This window comes from Ursus americanus, chromosome 13 (assembly GCF_024610735.1).
Source record: "Ursus americanus isolate L20-20 chromosome 13, mUrsAme1.1.p, whole genome shotgun sequence".
Lineage (NCBI taxonomy): Eukaryota > Metazoa > Chordata > Mammalia > Carnivora > Ursidae > Ursus > Ursus americanus.
In genome coordinates, this window is record NC_142139.1 from 46854319 (window position 1) to 46869039 (window position 14721).

Consider the following 14721-nt stretch of genomic DNA (forward strand, 5'->3'; position numbering starts at 1 on the left):
GGTCTGCACTTTTCCAGATGCTGGATATTTATAGATTTTACCAATATGAACTGAGGTGCTTTTTAATTACAAGGTTTTTTGCAAGGTGTCTCCCATTTCTCAAGCCTTAGAGGGGAAAACTTACTGAGTGATCCTAAGATAATAAATGAATATCTTATCAAGTAGTCTTGATCATAGCTGGATCAAAGGAGCTACCTGGGCCAAGAGTTACCCATGTAGACTCTTGCATACAGTGATGTGTAAGAGGGTCGTGGCATAAGCACTGTGGCAAGTAGGGAAAGCAACAACCAACTTGAACTCATCACATTCTCTTTGGGGTATTTCTGGGTGAAGGCAAAAAAGAGCAAAAGCTGAACTCAAATCAGTATGCAGAAGCCATGAGACAAGAGAAGTGATGAGCATGCAGGAATCATGAATAAGAAGGAGTCTCTGAAGTCAAGAAAGGGATTATTCAAAGACAGGAGTGGGGGGAAAAGCTTAGCGCAACACATGCCTGGTTCTTAGGAAGCAACCAAATGCTATGTCTTCAATGTACCTGAATAGATTTCCAGTCTCAGAACAGCTCCCTGGCAGCCTGGCTCTGTGAATTGTTCTTATTCTTCCCCAAACCAGGATGAGACGCCATTCCTGTTCTTTGTGTTTCCTCTTCTGATAACCGTTCTTCTCAGCACCTACAGCAGTGCCTGGGATATGGTAAAGGTTTTTAATAAATGACTATCTTATCGAGCACCTAAAGGGCCTAAATTACACTGGTAGACTGGACGATCAAAATCAGCCAACGTGCATTTATTGAGGGGCATCCACAACTGTGCCCCATACTCAGACATAAAATAAATGAGTCTATAAAAAAATTATTTTTCCTTTTTGTAGGTATAATTGACAAATGACTGTTAACAAGGGTAGCAAGGATTGAAGATTAACCAGAAGGAACAAAAAATTGAATACTGTTTAAGAGTTCCATTTTGTGTGGTTACAGTTCAGACAGGTGAAAGATCTATAAAGACTGAAGTTTCCGTAAAGAAGAGCCTTCAGTTCTCCCTTGAAGTATTAGGAAGACGGATGAACAAAAGCAGTGCCTACGGGACACTGGGGAGACCTGCTTACTGAGACAGGACATCAGGATTAGGAGAGAGTAGTGGAACACTTAGGGGAATGTGAGATTCCACGAAACAAAAAAATTTTTACGGAGATTATTCTAGAGGATTGGTGTTTATAAAAAGAAAAAAGGGAGAAAGGGAAAGAGCAAAAGACTCTTTGATGAGACAATATTATGAAGGACAATCTGATTTGGCAGAACTATGTAAGATATAAGGGCGAGGCAAAGAGAAGGTAGTTAGCTAGGAAAAAATCTGCAATAATCCAGGCCTGTGCTGGTCAAGTCCTGAAAAGTATGTCCGGAGAGTAAAGGCAATTCAAAGGGGGAAAAAACACAATAGAACTTGGCGTCCATTAGGATAGGATAAATTAAAGAAAAACTAAACCCCTCTCCCCACCAAAACAAAGACTTAAAATTCCTAGTCCACTTAAGATAAAGGAAGTAACAATGACAAAGAAGCCGCAGAAAATACTGATTTTTAAAACCAAGTCAAAAAATATTTTTGTCCAGGGGACTCAAAGTTTCACCTTATCCCCATCATACCTTCTGCATCCACAAGGAAAGACTGGATGTGGTTGAGACAGGGGGCCATCAGGTACCATTATTGGTGAGTCCTCATGGCTTATTCACTACATGTTGCAAAACATGTTTGAATCATTCATTTATATCACTGCCTTGGTTTCAAATCTTTGAGGGCAGGCCACTATACCTAACCAAACTATTTCTAGCACTATGTACCCTATAGTTATGCTTAAATGATAGAATTTGTGTGATCTTGGATCAGCTGGTTAGTTTTTTTTTTATAGCACTTCAAAAGACCAAAAGTACAGAAGAAACAAAATAGCCAAGCAGAATGTGAATAAATAGAATGAAAAGAGCCAAACAGAGAATTTGAGTGGGTAAGAGGTTAGGACACAGCACCACAAAATTATAATTATTGATTCACATGAAAAGCTGGGCCCAGAGAAGGACGTTTACAATATGGAATTTCAGAGACTCACCTTTAAAAAGGCACTCCCCAGAGGACTAGCAGAAATGAGAACATACCCAGCCTGCTCATGGGAGAGTCTTGATTCTCTGAGGGTCTCTTCTCCCACGATCTTTCCTGACAAGGGGAGAAACTGGTGGTGACTTGGCATCTGCTGTGCCTGCTGTCAGGTCCTTCACTACCCAAGAGATGGGAAGAGAAGGCCTTTGCTAAGATTCTCACTCCTTCAAGAGTCCTGGGACATGACCGAGTCTGTAGGATGCAAGTCTGTGAAAAACAAAAGACAAAAAAACACCTTGTTTTCAAAAAGGCGAAATGAATATGTGCCAAGGTTTCTTTTACAATCTTACTAACATTCTTTTTTGGTCCAAACATTTGAATCTTGGAGTTGAACTGCTTGGTTTTGATTTCTTAACTGTGTGACTCTGGGAAAGCCTGAATTCTACACCTCAGTCCCCTCATGTGTAAAATGGTATCTACCTCAATGGTAACAGCAAAGGTAAAGTAAAATGTCACATATTAAACATTTTACACAGCATGTGGCACATAGTAGGTAATCAAAAAAAAAAGTTAGCTGTTAGATTTTCTAAAATGCAAAATATTTTTCCAAATAGCATGTACATGTCAATAACCTCTATATCTACTTGTAATTAACATGTGCTTTTAAGCATACAACTTAATGGAATTCAGCAAAATGTTGTCATTTCAGGAGGATGTGCATCACAACCATACTGGGTTACCATTGCATATCCATTAGGAGAGCTACTATCAAAAACCAGCAAGATAACAAATGTTGGTGAAACACTATTGATGGCAATGCAAAATGGAGCAGCCACTGTGGGAAGCCATATAAACAGTTCCTCAAAAAATTATAAACAGGGGTGCCTGGGTGGCTCAGTTAGTTAAGCGTCCAGCTCTTGGTTTTGGCTTGAGTCGTGACCTCAGGGTCATGAAGTTGAGCCCCGCATTGGGCTCTGCGCTCAACAGAATCTCAAGCAGATTCTCTCTCTCCTTCTGCCCCTCCCCACTACAAGCACTCTCTCTCTCTCTCTCTCAAATAAATACACCTTAAAAAAATAAAAAGTAGAATTACCATATGATCTAGCAATTTCATTTCTGGGTATATACCCACAAGAATTGAAAATAAGAACCAGAAGGGTTATTTGTACACCTATGTTCACAGCCACATTATTCACAATAACCAAAAGATGGAAGCAACCTTAGTGCCTATTGACCAATGAGTGGACAAACAAAATGAGGCATACACCTGTAATAGAATATTAGTCAGCCTTCAAAGGGAAGGTAATTCTGACACATGCTACAAAATGGCCGGACATTATGCTAAGTGAAATAGGCCAGTCACAAAAGGACTATACTGTCTGATTCCACTTATGTGAGCTATGCACACTAGAGTAGTCAAATTCGCGGAGACAGAGAGTAGGATGGTGGTTGCCGGGGGCTAGAGGGATGGGGAGTTACCGTTTAACAGGTACTGAGTCTCAGTTTTGTAAGATGAGAAGACTTCCGTGGATGGATAGTGATGATACTTTTGCCACTTAATGGGACACTTAAAAATGGTTAAGATGGCAAATTTTATTTGTATTTTACCATAAATTTTTTTCTTAAAGTTTATCATTAGCCCACAGTAGTCTCACATACATGTGTGCCTCCATACTTCTTGCTCCTTATAGCTGTCTTCCAGAGGCGGAAACAAATCTGTACAATTCTCTCTTTGAGAATGAAAATATGAAATCAGGGGTAAGTTTCCCTTTAAAAGTCAAATCAGTTTTAATTAAAAGGATATTGGGAATCAAAATATTTGAACCTAAAATAACCTTGCTTACTTACATCCTGTGTCCAATACGTTGTATTGATGCTTTAAAAAAAAAAAAAAACGCAACAGAATGGCACTACATATTCATGATGCAGGAAATTAAACAGAAAATTGATTTGCTAACTAATCAGGTTGGGGGCAGAGCATCGGGTAGGATTAAGTATGACTTCTGCTCCATTCTTTAACATTAGAAGTAGGGGGTTCCAATTCTGGTAATGGAAGAATAGCTTTGGATTGGACTAACCCTCCTGCTGATAATAATTATAAATGCTAGACAAAATATAAAAGCAAATATTCATTTGAATGCATTGGAGAGCAACCAAAAGCAATATTGGTAGGGACACAATCCTCAAAGGAAGGAAAGCACACCAGGTGAGCTCCACATTGAACTGCCTTTTCCCTTGAGGGTATCTTCCAGTCACGTGGCCCACTAGGGACGGAGCTCAAAGTCAGTCATACGAGGCTCGGAAGATCGGAGTTCTGTCCTGAGAGGATGAAAGATAACGGTCACAGAGGAGGGAGTGTCAAATCTGCATAACAATTCCCTTCAAGGGAGGACTCCAGGACTGTTCATGTGCCAAGTGATGGTCCGAAGAACCCAGGAGAAAGCAGCTGCTGGGAGGCTAGAGAACTAAGCAGAGATTTCAGCCACTGTCTGTTTCTGGGGAGACTGGAGTTAGAATAATCACCTTGGGCTTTCCATGGAAAACCCAAAAGGGCCATTACTAGGAGTAAAGATCATGTCCCCAGACTGCGGGTTATGTCCTCTAAGATTCATCCTAACAAAGCCTACAGCTAAGCCCCCAGGACCAAAGTGATCTGTCTGTAATTTAATTATAAGAGAACACAACGCAATACTTCAGAGGAAAGAAACATAAATCTAGATTCTCTACAATGTTATCATTGATTATAGGATGTCAAGAGTAGAACTAAATATTACAAAGTATGGAAAAACTCAGGAAAATCATGAATAGTGGTCAAGGAGATGGAAGGACACGGAAAGATGGAGAGAAAGAGATGGGTAAGAAACAATCATGTGGGAGAAATAAATAACATTTTCTTCTGTTTTTTTTTTAAATAACATTTTTCAAGAGAGGAAAATCTCCACAGTGGTTCATATTCATTTCAAATAACTCAATATATATGCAGATATTAACCATAATATGTGAAAAATATTACTTTATTGATAATATGATTATCATTATAATAAAGGGAAAAAATGAACAAAAGAAACAGATTTTTCTTTTGGTTTTACTTCCTGACACCCAATAGAAAGAATGAAAAGGAAGTTTATATTCACTTTTCTTTGCTGAACCAGTAACTACAGTTATTCATATTTGGGTATATGGCAAACATTGTTTTCAAAATTAAAACGCACAGACATGGAATAGAGCAGCACTCTTGCGAAACAAAAAAACCCAGTCCTTTTACATTATAATAATGGCACTGAGATTTTCCCATTACTAATAGTTGATGTGGGTCATATTTTGGATACTTCTGATAACAGCAAAGAATTGTATCTTTCAATTGTCAGATTTTGGTAGTTACTGGATAAGCTCATTTAATTAAAGACTAAATTCACGTGATAGCCGAATCCAGAGTTTCCTTGGTTTACACTTAGAATGGTTTTCTTTGATTTCAACTATCTTTTAAGGTCAGTGAAGTATGACTGAAATTTCAACAGCCGTGTTTCCTTTTACTTCTACAGAGTATGAGATCCTCAGTGTTCCCCCAAACGAGGCCATTTTATTGGGAGGGTAGAATAGGCTAAACACGTTCACTTCATTTGAAGTTTCAGTTGACCTGGTCAGCTCAGGAGGAAGCAAATTATTAGTGGGTTTATATAGATATCATTATTTAGAGACAAAATATTCATAAGTGCTTTCAATTTTTTACCAGACCCAGAAAGGAACCCAAATTTATCAGCTTCACACATTATAAGCCTTGAACTTCTGAGTTACTCTTTCAGCAGCGACTCTAAGTGAGACTTTCCTTCCTTCCTCGTGGCTCTCCAGGAAGTTGCCCCTTTGCTCTCTACATCAATCAAGGATTCCCACTGGAGGTCATGTTAGGGCAGCAGATTCTTTGAGGAACTAATTCTCATGACAGTGGAACGTCACTGCCTTCCTGACTCGAAAGTAATGCTGGGGAGGCTTCACTGGGTCTCTAAATCATGCTTTGTCCACCCAGACAGGAAGACTCCGCCCCATGGTGACAGCACACTGAGGGCTTTAGTGAGCCTAAAGCTAGAAGTATCAGTGAGCTTTAAGTGATTTTCAAACCACTTTTGATATGTCTCTGGAACAAAGTAGAAGCAAATAATATCTACTGGCTACTGCTGTGCTTTTTTCTTCTCTGAATATTTTACAACTTATTTCTACCATAAAATAGTTCCTTCTTTCCCCAGTCCTCCTTCCTTCCTCCTTTTCCTGTCCTCCCCCACATCCTTCGCCACCACCCACCCTACCCTAGGAAGACAGTTCCTTTCTCTGAGCATTCTTCTACCCTGACCCACACCTGATTAAAGAGTGGTTCTCATTAGAGAAATTTTAAATGCATTCATCCACATCCTCAGGCTCCTTATGAATCTTCTACTGCGAAATCTTGAGGATCTTTTAAAGCACCCTTCACAACTTCCACCAAGGTCACTGGTGTCCTTTCTTGCCTGAGACCTCCTCTCATCAGCCTCCTCACAAAAGTCCAGACAATGTTCATTTCCATCCCAAGAAAAAAATGAGCTTTTGTCCCTCCCCCTTTAAAAAATTACTCAAAGGCAGTGGGCATCACCATTTCACTAAATTAATTAATTTCTTTAATTAGGCTGGGGTTTGTCTTCTGAGAAGCTCTTGGCAATGCAAGACGAACAGTAAATGTGTTTGATGTGATATAAGAGGTGTGAAGGGAGAAGATGTAGGGCATGTGTGTGCACGCGCGTGCGAGTGAGGATGTATGGGTAAAAATATGGTGGAAGGAAGATAAGAAGACAGATTAAAAGGAAAAGAGGAAACAGTAAATGCACACAGTGAGTACAGTGTTACAGCTTAAAACTTTTTTTTAATGTAGCCTAGCTGTTTAAGCCGAGATGCCAAGAAACCAGAAGGCATTTAGAAAATATTCTAACCCTCTTTAAGACATTGCAAACCATTTTTCCTGGCTTATTTCTACCTGACAACAAACCCTTATCTTTAAAAATTAAATAAACTGTGAACAGCATGAAAAGAGACTATTTCTCTTCCAGAACTCTTTCAGATATAAGAAGGTGAATGACTCAAAAGTTTTCAGTTGTGCCTACTTTTCCTGTGGTATGTGTGTGTATAAAGCTATATATGAATATCCTTCCAGAAGCTCTCCTCCAAGACAGTATATATATTATATATATATGCCACATATATATACATATATGTATGTGTGTGTGTGTGCATATACACATATACTTTTCTTTTTAATGTGACAAGAAGTCTGGGTGTATCTTGGGCTTTTTCCCTGGGGAAGGCAAAGCTTGTCCTCAGCTGCCAGTAGAGTGCCCTGAGCCAAGCTCCTTTCCACTCCGAGACGGCCTTCTGGCATCTCCTGTTATGGCCCATGGACCTGATAAATTTCTGAAGGTGTTCAACGTATGCACCCTAGTCCTGGTCAGGCCGGCTTCCTTCTATGACTGAAGCAAAGTCTCCAAATCACCTCTTGGGACCGTGTGAGCCCTAAGGGATAAATGCAAATACAACTGTAGTAGCAAGCTCCTATTCCTTATTTTATTCTTGAAAAGCATCATTATGACAAATCAAAGCATCACCAGGAATACTGAGCGCACACCGCGTGGTCATCTGCCACAAGGGGGAGTTTTGTGTCCATTCTGCTCTGCGAAGGAGTGGGGTGACATGTGGACAGGAGGTCAAGAAGGCTTACTGGTGAACATGCCAGACTTCGAGGGGCTCGGGAGCTGGCCACAGGGAAGACAGGCAGTGTTCAGGAGTAGAAAGCAAAGGTCTCTTTGGTTTATCCTGGATTGCTCTCTTTCCTTTATGCTCCCTGAATTAGTTTGCTAGGGCTGTCATAATACCACAGAAAGGTAATTTCTCATAGTTCTGGAGGCTGCAAGTCCAAGATCAAGAGGCCTCTTCTGAGGCCTCTCTCCTTGGCTTATAGACGGCTGATCTCTTGATGTTTTCTCACATGGCCTTTTCACCCTAAGTATATATTCCTGGTGTGTCTTCTAAGCACAGTGGTCCTATTGTTCAAGGCTTCACTCTTATGATCTCATTTAACCTTAATTACCCTTTAAAGGCCCTCCAAATACAGTCGCATTGGATATTAGGGCTTTAACACATGAATATTGAGGGAACACAATTCCATCCCTAACAGGTGGTCACTGAGCCAGCAGGGAGCTAAGAGCAAGATCCCAGGTTCATAAAAGCAAGAGTCCTCATGCAGTGCAAAGGGACACCCAAAAAACTCTCCACCAGTGACGATCCTCCAGGGACCCTGTCCGTATACATGTGATGAGTGAGATCATTTAAAGGTAACCTATGGTCCTACTGGTCTCTCATAACGACCCTCAGTCCCTGTTTCCTCCTAGGAAATGCTCTGCTGAGACCAGGGTCTTACAGTTTTTAGTACCAAATAACTTTTCCTAAATAGCAAACTCCATGCATATTTTTTGAGAAATTTTTTTCATAAAAGGCATAGATGTGCACACATACAGTTTAACGATGTAAATCTGCAAGTGACAGTGAAGTCGGATGGGTTATAATAATCAGGGATTCATCTCATGGCCCCAAACTAGAGGCATAGCAGCTAGGTCCGAGCTGTGATTGAAATGTCCAGCCTGTCCTGTGGGAAATGCTGATGACGCAGAGTAGAGCTCTTGTGCAGATCCAAAGTGGACTGTAACAGTGGCTGCTTTCGCCAGCCCTTTGGCCCTTAGATTGGGTATGTGGTGAACTGGCATGGGATGTGGTTGGGGATATTATCAGGGCTGGGGGTGAGGGTGTGAACCCAGGCCAAGGCCTCAGGCAACAAGATTAAGGAAAATGTCTCAAGAAATCCCAAGAAAAAAAATCAAGGGAAAGTTTCCAAATTATCAGAGTCCGATGGCTGTAGCAATTTAAAAGCAGTTGTTCTCAAAACACTTTCAAGAAGGTATATGTGGTCAAAACCTCATCAGCTTCATTATCATGGAAATAAGGAATGAACACACACATCATTTGCTTTGTTCTCTGTGTTGGCATCTACACTGATGGTACAAAAGGCACGGTGGGTAAACCGTTAGTACCTTAACATGAACTCAAGCGGGGGCATCAAACTGAACTAGCCGTCATTGTGTTTTTCATTGTCAGTTACTTCCGGTAAAACAAACAGAAACACACCAGTCCTTAATGAGGCAGTGAAATTTTTAAGATTTTGTTAAATCTTGTCCCTTGAATGTTGAACTCTTTAACATTCTTGATGAAGAAATGTAAATACCAATAAAGCACTTCTGCATACCGAAGTACGTGATTGCCTCAGAAAAAAAGCACTTTATTGTTTGATGTCAATCATATCTCAATAAAGTGGTTTTTTAAAAAAGAACATGCACTTTTTTGATTGAGTGTAAACTTAAGTAGCTCTTTTTTTTCATGGAATATTAGGAACATCATTTTTTCCAGAAGAATGACTATGGTTACTTGGCCTTGGGTATTTGGTGTTAATGGACTGCATGTCATGTTGTACCCCCACCCAAATTCATATGTTGAAGCCCTACTTCCCCATGTGATGATATTAGGAGATAGGGCCTTTGAGAAATGATTAGGATTAAGTGAAGTCACGGTAGTGGAGCTCTCATGAATGGTTCTTAGTGCCCTTATGAGTCACAAGCAAGATGACTTCCTTTTTCTGTTCCTCTGCCATGTGAGGATATGAGAAGTCAGCAGTTTGCAACCCAGAAGAGGGCTCTCTCCGGGAACCTAACTATGATGGCGCTCTGATCTCAGACTTTGAGCCTCCAGAACTGTGAGAAATAAATTTCTGTTGTTTATAAGCACCCAATCTATGGTAATTTGTTATAACAACCCGAACTGACTATGACATTTGGTAAATTGTTTCTTCAAAAATAAAAAAGTGAGCCCACCAACTTCAAGGAAAAATAACTGATGGTATTTGTTGCCAATGATAAAATTCAAGCTTTCAAGTAAAAATTAAATTTTGGAAAATATGTATCTGCTATTGTACACTTGAAAACTTCCCAATAGTTAAAGATTTTTCTAATGAAATTAGTAGTGATACTTTAAAGAATGTGATTTGGATATTACATAATGAAATGTGTCAACAAAAGAGGTTGAGAATTGCTACCTTAAAATTTAGTTTGGGCTCCTGTTATCCAGACCATTTTGATCCTTCCTTACCAAACCAAAAGCAAACAGACATAAATCACATACATTAAATTATAAACTAAAGAGTTTTTCTATTTGAAAATGATGAACAGCTAAGCTGTTAGGCTGAACTTTGAAAAGTGTCTGTGGATGTTCAGAGTCACTGAAAATAAAGTAAGATTTATATATCTGTTAAAAATGTAGATGTGATGGGGCGCCTGGGTGGCTCAGTTGTTAAGCGTCTGCTTTTGGCTCAGGGCGTGATCCCAGGTCCCTGGATCGAGCCCTGCATCAGGCTCCTCTGCTGGGAGCCTGCTTCTTCCTCTCCCACTCCCCCTGCTTGTGTTCCCTCTCTCTCGCTGGCTGTCTCTCTCTCTGTCAAATAAATAAATAAATAAAGTCTTTAAAAAAAATAAAGATTTAAAAAAAATGTAGATATGAAACTCTTAGAAAGGTCCGTCTATTTTCCTTATAGTTTAATTCTAAGAGAAAGATCTAGAACATTTGTAATCTACATTCCATCTTGGTTTGAATATACAACAAAGAGGACAGTTTCTGGAGTCACATAGATCTTGGTTTGAAATCCAGATCTTCTTCCTTTCAATTATGTGACTTGGAGAAATTTACATCTCTGAGCCTCCAAAGTAGTCTTCAATGATCTCTGGTTTTGTATACCTTTTATATCCTGGTCTTTATGCCCTCGTGCCCCTTCCATGATGGATACTGTTCTCTCTGACCAACAGAATATGGCAGAAGTCATGGTATGGAACTTTCAAGATTAGGTTATAAAAGAATGCAACTATGGTCTTGAGTCCTTGCTTCTTTTTTGGATCATAGCTTTGGGAGAGAGCAGTCTGTGTTGTGAGGTCACTCAGCAGCCTGTGGAAAGCTCGTGTGGTGAAGAATGGATGTGCCAACAACCTTGTGAGTGAGTCTGGAACATGTTTCAGCCCCCATCAAGCCTTGAGATGGCCGGTGCCCTGGTTGACAACTTGTCTGCAACATCATGAGAGATGGTGAGCTAGAACCACCCAGCTCAATGGCTCCCAAATTCCTGACCACAGAAACTATTTGTTGTTTTAAGTTACTATGTTTTAGGGGTAATTTATTAGCCAGCAATGCTTTCTGTGTTCTTTATTGCATTGACGCCTAAAGGATATCTTTTTCCCCTTGAAAAGCTATAGTTTTGTTAGAATTAGAAATCTTGCACTCTGAGTTCTCAGCTACTAGTTCATTCAAGCAGACAGGCACATTCAAGTTTTCTATCTTTCCTAAAGAATATTTTACTGAATTTCAGATTTCAGCATTTGTTTCAATTATTTTGGTTTTCCTTTTCAAAGTTCTCATAATACACGTTAGATCCTCTTTTACTGACTTTTACAGCTACCACTTTCAATCAAATCTTTTTTCATCTCTTTCTTCATTTATTTTTGATGTTTCAGTTTTGTTTGCATCTTCTATTTCCTTTAAAGCATTCTGTTGGCTTTGTTATTGTGTTTCATTTTCTGAGTTCTTTCACTTCTCACTTAAAGCTTTTTCTCTACTCATTTTATTTATGAAATTTTTTAAAAATTCTGATTTTTGATGTTGTATCAAAGCTTATAATACTTTTCTATATGTTATTTTAACATATTTTGAAATATTAGATTACAGTTTTCATTCATTTTGTGAGCTGGATCTGTGGCATTATTTCGTAGTATGTGAAGGATGTATTTTAATATAACCCATTTCTCTTTTTTTCTGATAACAATATCTTGGCTTGAGATTTGATAAATCCTTTTCCGCAGTTCATTTTTAAGTGAAATGAGTACTCCTGGCTTCTTAAGAGGAATGAATGAGCCAGGACAGTTTTTCTAACTTCATGACTCTAGATCTCTCTTTTGTTGTTTTTACAAAGTGATAAAAAATACAGCAGTAACATTCCTAAGATTTTCCGCTTCTGGTCTTCTCCCTAATTTTATTTAAATTTCCTCTTTTTTTATAATAATTTTTTTATTATATTATGTTAGTCACCATACAGTACATCCCTAGATTTTGATGTAAAGTTCCACGATTCATTACTTGCGTATAACACCCTGTGCTCCATGCAATACGTGCCCTCCTTAATACCCATCACCGGCCTATCCCGATCCCCCATCCCCACCCCTCTGAAGCCCTCAGTTTGTTTCCCAGAGTCCATAGTCTCTCATGGTTCATTCCCCCTTCTGTTTACCCCTCCTTTCTTCTTCCCTTTCTTCTCCTACTGATCTTCCTACCTCTCTTTTGACTCTATTGTTTCTGTCCTACTCAAACAGGATTCTACTCTCAGCACTCTCTCCCTGGTGCAGGGCTTTGTCATAAAAAGCTGGTTTGGTTTGTTACTTTCAAGAATTCATAGGCACAAATCCCTGGACAGATCCTGCATCCTCAATTTCCTGAAACCCCACAGAAGTCATCGGCACAAAGCAGCCTGCAAAATGCCTTTGCAGGTTCCGCAGCTATTCTCGGAACAGTCCACCATCCTTTCAGTGAGTCACTGAGAGTAATTTAGTCGATCTCTGTATTTGGTTTTGTTCTCTAGTTGCTCTGATTGTTTTAACAGGGAAATCCAGAGAGATTCAAGAACTGCATTGCCATTACTAGCTAATTCCTAGAATGGTATGCTCTTGCTTTTCTTTTGAACAAAATTTCCTTAGAAATTATTTTTTACAAACTTGGTTATTTAATTTTTTAGGTGGTCCAAAAAAAAAATGTGTTCCTGGGACTCCTCGGCGGCTCAGTCAGCTAAGTGTCTGCCTTCGGGTCAGGTCATGATCCCAGAATCCTGGGATTGAGTCCCAACATCAGGCTCTTTGCTCAGCGCAGAGCCTGCCTCTTCCTCTGCCCCTTCCCCCGCTGATTTTCCCTCTCTCTCTGACAAATAAATAAAATCTTTTTTAAAAAGTGTTCCTTAGGGGCGCCTGGGTGGCACAGTGGTTAAGCGTCTGCCTTCGGCTCAGGGCGTGATCCAGGCATTACGGGATCGAGCCCCACATCAGGCTCCTCCGCTATGAGCCTGCTTCTTCCTCTCCCACTCCCCCTGCTTGTGTTCCCTCTCTCGCTGGCTGTCTCTATCTCTGTCGAACAAATAAATAAAATCTTAAAAAAAAATAAAAAAAAATAAAAAGTGTTCCTTATGTAAATTTTAAAGGTAGAGAGTGGAGAGAATAGTTTACTTCCACCCCTCTGTGGTTATTAACATATAGCTAATCTTATTTCATTTTTAGCCCTATTTACTCCTGCTCTTATTCTGAAGAAAATCCAAGATATCATGTCATTTTGACATAAAATACTTTCATTTTTAAATTATTTTTGAATGCTGAATTTTATATCTATATAAACATCAGGCTGAGATGATTGACAACTTCACATAAGTTACAAGTACATAATGGAGCTTTATACACAGAAGTACAGAATCAAAATTAGCAAGAGGTCGATTCTTAAGAGATTTATGAAAAGACAACACTAAAAACAGCAATACTTAAAACCATCTGTCCAGTTTTCTAGGTCAGAAAATCTAAGAGTCACCCTTAATTCCTCTTTCCCTTCTTCCAACAGAACCAGCAGCCCAAAGTTCCATCCATTCAACATCTTCAACATCTCTATTCCCACCGCCACTGCTTCGTTCAGGACTTCTTTCTTTCTTTCCTGCACTATGGCAACAGGTTTCTAACTATCTCTTGACCTCTAGTCTCACCCACTTCAGTTGCTCCTTCAAGAACCATTAGCAAGATCTTAAATGTAAATTGATTCATTTGGCTCTTATGTTTAGAAGCACTTACTGGCCCCCTATCACTTAAGGAAAACATTCCTTCTGAAATAAACTAGGCTGCTCAGGATCCAGATCCTGTTTATTTCTCCAATCCCTCCTCTTAACTTTGTCTATATAAACACTACTCGTATTTCCTTCAATGCTCTAAATTATTTTAGACAATTGTGTTTTCTTTCAAATGTGTTATTCTGTATTTTTCCACAACCCTTCTCCCATACTGTCAGCAAACTCTGACTTACTTTCAAGCTTCAGCAATGTTTCTCCCAGCTTTGGGTGGGGTGGGGGGAAGCTTTAACAGAGTAAAATGACTGTATTTTGTTCACAAAGAAAACTTAAGTAGTATTCTGGACTTCCAATATCTTGCTCACATTTCTTATTTCATTTGTTCCTCAAAAATCTCCATGAAGTCTATACGGCAGGTACTGGTTCCTTTCGATGAATAAACTGGGTAGGGGCTGCAGTCAGTAGGTGGTAGAGGTAAGAGAAGGCACTGGAAAACCCCAGCAGGCACCATTCATGTTGTACCCTACAGAAATGTTCTCCCGCCCCCTGTGCTGCAGCAAGCAAATCTGCTTTTGTTTCATACAGATCACTTTCAGAGTACACAGCAGGGGGTGTCGTTCATTATGCGGATGTTTGACCTTTTTTCTTTCTTTTTTTTTTAAGCTG